Below are 6,148 nucleotides of genomic sequence, written 5' to 3'. Positions count from 1 at the left end.
TAGAACTTCTCATGAGCTCCCACGAGATGTGGATGGCATAAGAGACACCAGGAAGAGCTCGCTATCCTGGCTTTTCACAATAGTCCACTGCAGGGTGTACTTTTGTTCTTACTTTTTAATCTGTTCCTCTCTTTCTCTCTTGCCCTAAGTTTCCTCTGCAGAGCTAGTTCTTCCCTTACCCTTTCACCCCTCATTTAAAATAAAATTTCGGCACCTTTTTTGGCTTTGTCTCATCCACTTTTTTGTTTGAGACAAGAAGGACCTGGAATACTTTTGTTTGGTGAGCAATTTCTAAAAGAACTGCATGGTAACAAGATGACTTTATGTGGTGCATAAAGGAACATTTAAAAAAATTTAAATAGGGACATTTAAAAATTTAAGAGAACTTCCAGCAGCCCTCCATTGTCAAAGCTAGAAAGCTTCACTGCCAGCTCTTCCCTGGGTGACCCTACCACTTCCCCATCTGTCACCATGGAGATACATGGCCTCATTTCTCCAATTCGCCTGCCCCCCACCTTTGAGTGAGTCTGAGAGCGCCCTCTCCCCATCACCACTGAAGTAACTCCATGTTCTCCAACCTTCTTTCCAAGTCACACCCCTACACCTCTGACCATCACCACAGCAACTTCTTTACGAGTCATCTCCATGGTTACGCTCTCAACCTTATCCCCAGGATACCACTAGTGTCAATCTCTGTAGAGGTCTAAAACTCAGAGAGGGCTGGAAGGTGAGGTGGCTGCCAGCAGTGGCTACCCTTTTATTCTTTGTTCCTCCCAATTGTGAGCACATAGAGGTTCCTCTCTCAACAAAGGAGGGAAGGAAACTATGGCAACTTACAGAATATTGATTACATACCAGACACTGCACTGAAGTATCTTACATACTCTAATTCATAACATAGGGTTTAAGGAAGAGAGGTCTAAAGACATAAAGACATTTGGCCTTGTTTTCCCCCACTTCCCACCGTGAGCCCCTTGTCACCCTCAGAGGAACTGGGAACCAAGTGCATTTTATTTCTCCCAAGCTCTGTGAACTTGGATAAGCAATATATTGTCTCACTGTGCCTCATTTTCCCCATCTGTAAAATAAGAGTGATGAACTTAGTAACATCTTGGATATCCCTTCATTATGATCAGTTCATAAGTGGCTTTGATCGAGGAACTCATTTTTGGGGTATGAATGCTAGTGAATCTGTTAAGATTTTTGTTTGCTTTATGTCCTTTTTTTTTGGTGCTGGAAATGGAACCTAGGGCTCTTCAAATGCTAGATAAGAGTGCTACCATTGAGCTACACTCCCAACCCTGTTTGTTTGTTTTAACTGACATGGTGGGAGTCTCTAATTTTCTAAGTTTTTTGTTTAGAAGCTTTCACAGTTTCTTCTAAGTTGTTTTTGTTTTACATTGTTATTTTGCAATACTTCATAGGAAGTTGCAGAGAGATTCTATGCACCTTTTACCCTCCTGCCAACATTGGCATCATGTATCTCTACAATACAATAGCAAAACTACTCCACTGACATTGATACAATCCACAGAGCTCATACAGATTTTATTGGTTTCATATGCGCTCATTTGTATGTTTATGCATGTGTGTGTTCTGTGCAATTTTATTACATTTATAGAGTCATGTACTTAGAACCCTACTCAATATATAGATCTGTGCAAACATCACAAAGTTTCCACATTTTTTCCTTTTATACCACACTTGTCAACCTTCTTCCCTTCACCTCTCACCCCAGCAACCAAAAATTTGTTGTTTTCCACCTGTATAATCTTGTTATTTCAAGGATATTATGTATAGTATGTGACATTTTGAGAGTGACTTTTTCCCCTCAACATAATTCCCTGATGACTCATTCAAGTTGGTGACTATACCAACACTTTGTCCCCTTTTATTGCTGAGTAATATTCCATGGTATAGATGTATAACCATTTGTTTACCAAGTCAACTAATTGGGGCTATCTAGGTTGTTTCCAGGTAGTCTAGTTTGTTTGCTTAATCCTAGGTCCCAAAGGTTTTCACCTATTTTTTTTCTGAAAGTTTTATATTTTACCATTAAACTCAGGGTCTATGCTGAACTCATTTTTTACAAAGTATGAGGTTAAGGAGTAGGCTTATTTTTTTTGTCTATGATGGTGCAATTGCCATAGCACCATTTATTGAAAAGGCTGTGTAGCTTCCTCTGTTGAATTGCTTTTGTACTTTTGTCAAAAATAAATCGGGCAGATCTGTGTAGCTCTACTTCTGGGTTCTCATTTCTATTTTGTTCATCTTTATTTTCTATTCCTATAAGTACCACAGGGGAAAAGATTCTGAGACAAAATACCTATTGCCCCTTGCTAGATTGGGTGATCCTGGGCAAGTTTTCCTCTATGGCTTCACATCTTGCTCACTCAGTATATAAAATAGGCCTCCAGTGTCCAACATGATCTAATCCTTGCCTAGTTCTCTGCTTATTCTCTCCTACTGTTCTTGTTCATGCTCCTTTTTCAGCCTCACTGACTTCCTGACTGCTGCTTGGTCACATTACACTTGCTCCTACTTCAGGTCTTTCCCTGGCTACTTTCCTATCCTGGATCAAGCTTCCCACAGACATCTTCATGGCTGCCTCCCTTATGGCCTTCAAGTCTTTTCTCAAAATTCCACCTTCTAAATATGGCGTGGAAGATTGGACCCTGTGCCTTGAGCATGCTGAGCACATGTTTTACCACTGAGCTACACTTCCAGGACTCTATTTTTCTGTCTGTCTCTCACCACTAGTGTGAGGTCAATGAGAAGAGGAAGTTGATTTGTTCATTGCTATATTCTCAGTGCATAGGCTGTGGCTTGTACACCACACTTTTGCTAAATGAATAAAGAAATCAATAAATGAATAGGTAGACAGATGGTTGAAAGAGTAAATGACAAAATGCTGCGAGTTAGGGCCCAGTTGATTTTGTTTGTGCACAAAGCTTGTGATCTAGACCCATCCACTTGCCTCTTACAGGCTAACCACAAGGTGGCAGTAGGAGCCTGACTGGCTGCCTGAACAGCCCCACTCCCCACCCCAGTCTCAGTCCTGTCTAGGACTTTTTGAATTCTGTTGCCTAAGTATAGCCAAAGAATTTTGTGTGAACTCCTAAAGTAGTTAGCACCAGTACCTGAAACTTTGTATCTTTTTCTCCTTAGAAATTCAATAACTTCTCTCTGGCACTACTCTGCTCTCTGTCTCAAACGAAAGAAGCCACAGATACTAGCCTTCCTGCTGCCCCAAGGTAACCATCTGCATTTCATAAGATATGAGGACACACGGTCATCCTACAGCGATTTCATCTCCACTCCTACGCAGAGGCACAGTGCCCTTTGCTGAGGAAAGACTAAGCACTTTAGTACCCATTGTTAAATCTTTTGAATGAGCCTGGGTTTAGAGCTCCATCATTCCATTCCACTTATTAACCTTGTGTCCTGAATGATGTTGGGAAAGTGGCCTAAATCTTTGAGCCTTGGTTTTTTCAGCTGTAAAATAACGATAATAACAGGGTGGGTGTGCAGATTCAATGAGATAACTTGTACAATGTTACAGAATGTCTGGTATAGAATAAGATTCAGTTAAAGAAAAATAAGGAGAAGGAATGGGAACAAACCAGACTAGACAGCAGGAAAAGGCCAGGGAGTATGAAGATTGGTGCCACCTGGTTGATTAGAAGGCTGAGGGTAAGAGAGATCAAGGAAGACTTCACAATACAGATCACCCTTCAGTTGCAGCTTGAAGCACAGGTGAAATTATGCCAGATAGACAAGCTATCTGAAGACAAGAAAGAATGGTGGGCCGGGGATGTAGCTCAGTATTGCCCTCCCTGGCAAGAGTAAGGTCCTGAGTTTGATCCCTGGTACAAGGAAAAAAGAAAGAAAAAATGGTATGCACAGAAAAGAGAGGTGTGAATCAGTAACTATTTATAGTTGTCCTAGTAACTGGCAATAATTATGACTGAAATGCAAGATTCCTGGGGGCAGAGTGACAAGAAAGGAAAAAATACTGGATAAGCAGGGACCAGATGGCAAAAGGCTGCACGTACCAGGTGAAGGAGACTGGACTTGACCCAGTGGACAGAGAGGAGCCACTGAAGAGTTTTAAGCAGGGAAGAAGATGGTTACAACTGACAGCTTGCAGGTCCAGCCATGAAGAACAGCATAGACTGGAGGCAGGTGAGAGATAAACTGAGATTTGATTAGAGAAGTTGTAGTGGAGATGGAAATGAATGAAAATTTTTTTAGAGCATGAAATCAACAACCAAGCTTTTCCAAGAGCTTGCCTGAAAGGGGAAGACAAGAAAAAAAGCCAGAGCCAGAAAAGCAAATAGAGTCATGGTACTGTTTTGTTTTGTTTTAACATAGATGAGATTTGAAGCTCTCCTGGTCCTCACAAGGCCTGGTGCTAAATGAATACATGGAGGAAGGGATACCAAGCACATTGCTTGCCAAGGACTGTCCCAGTTTCTGTCTAGTCCCTGACCCTCTGATTTTCCTATCATCTTTAAACCAGTCCCTCATGACACAGAGGATAGACATTTTACTCAGAGCTTGAATTTCCTTTCCAATAGAATGATAACCCTCAAAGACTAAGGGGAACTTACAGGCTAGTCAGGGAAGATATCCTACTGTGTTCATTTCTTGATACCCCTATGATCTGAATTTTGTTAAAAAGCAGCAGTGGCATGGGTGGAAGAGCTCCTATATCATGTGGAAGAGATAGATATGGAGGCCCACCTCGAAGGGAACCCCTGCCCTCTCTTAACGATGTTTATTTGTCTCCAAGAGACAATGGATACTCCACTAAAGACAGCTATTCAAGCAGAGATTACCCAAGTTGTCCTGATACAAGAGATTATGCCCCACCACCAAGAGATTACACTTTCTGCGATTACGGTCATTGCAGTTCACGTGACGACTATCCATCAAGAGGCTACATTGATAGAGATGGCAATGGTCGGGGTCGTGACTATTCAGACCACCCGAGTGGAGGGTCCTACAGAGATTCATATGAGAGTTATGGTAACTCACGTAATGCTCCACTTACAAGAGGGCCCCCACCATCTTACGGTGGAAGCAGTCTCTATGATGATTACAGCAGCTCACAGGACGGATATGGTGGAAGTTGAGACAGTTATTAAAGTGATCTCTACTCAAGTGGTCGCGATCGGGTTGGCAGACAAGAACGAGGGCTTCCCCCTTCTATGGAAAGGGGCTGCCCTCCTCCACGTGATTAATACAGCAAGCAGTTCAAGCCGAGGAGCACCAAGAGGTGGTGGTCGTGGAAGAAGCCGATCTGATAGAGGCGGAGGCAGAAGCAGATACTAGGAACAAACAAAACTTTGGACCAAAATCTCCATTCAAAGAAACAAACAAAAAGTAGAGACTATTCTGTCTTAACTACCCAAGTACTACTAAAAAGAAAATTGTGTTACTTCTTAAATTTTTCCTGTTAAGTTCCCCTTCCTAATTTTTATGTTCTTGTGAGGAAAGAAAAGTTTGTTTGATTTTATGACTTGCTCTCCACAAGCACATGTTTAAGTGTGTAAGGCTTGACTTGTTGTACTAGTGTTGTAATTTTCCAAGTAAAAGAGTCCCTAAAGGCTACTTCCTGAATTTTCCTAATAAATAAGGCAAGCAATTCTAAGATCTTCCACAAACATCTAGCCATCTAGATGTACACTGATCTCCATTAAGAGATGAACCATTCCGTCTGTACAGCCAAGCGAGCTATTAGAGGGTGGTCGGTACACTCTCAGGATTTCAGGATGCCTTCCAACTGAAATCTCCATGATCTCTGTATGAAAAAGTCTGAGATCTGATACCTATGTAAGGAAAGTGCTATTCCCCCAGTAAACTCACAAAAGCAAATGCATAATGCCTCTCTGACATTTCCTTTGGAATCTGCAAGAATCTCTCCTACACCCTCCCCCATTAAGACTATTTAAGTGTGTGTTAAACAACTACAGAATACTAAACAAAAAGTTTGGCCAAAACAAAACAAGTATCTAAAGTTTAGTACCCTACATTCTCAGGGTGAACAGTGAAGGGGCCCATTTTGTTTCTGCTCATCTTGTTTCAGCATATGGGGTGAAAACAAGGGACTTTATGGTGGATGAGAAAAGGAAAAAATGTTTTA

General features: G+C 41.6%; 1 pseudogene; it reads left to right on the top strand.

Moving 5' to 3' along the window:
* The first annotated feature begins 3,654 nt into the window (after positions 1-3,654).
* LOC104867773 lies at positions 3,655-5,337 on the top strand (annotated as a pseudogene).
* The last annotated feature ends 811 nt before the right edge of the window (positions 5,338-6,148 follow it).

This window comes from Fukomys damarensis, unplaced genomic scaffold (genome assembly GCF_012274545.1).
Source record: "Fukomys damarensis isolate Sample0158 unplaced genomic scaffold, DMR_v1.0_HiC HiC_scaffold_39, whole genome shotgun sequence".
Taxonomy (NCBI): Eukaryota; Metazoa; Chordata; class Mammalia; order Rodentia; family Bathyergidae; genus Fukomys; species Fukomys damarensis.
Note: the sequence above shows the minus strand (reverse complement) of the source record. Positions and strands in the feature narration are given on the sequence as shown.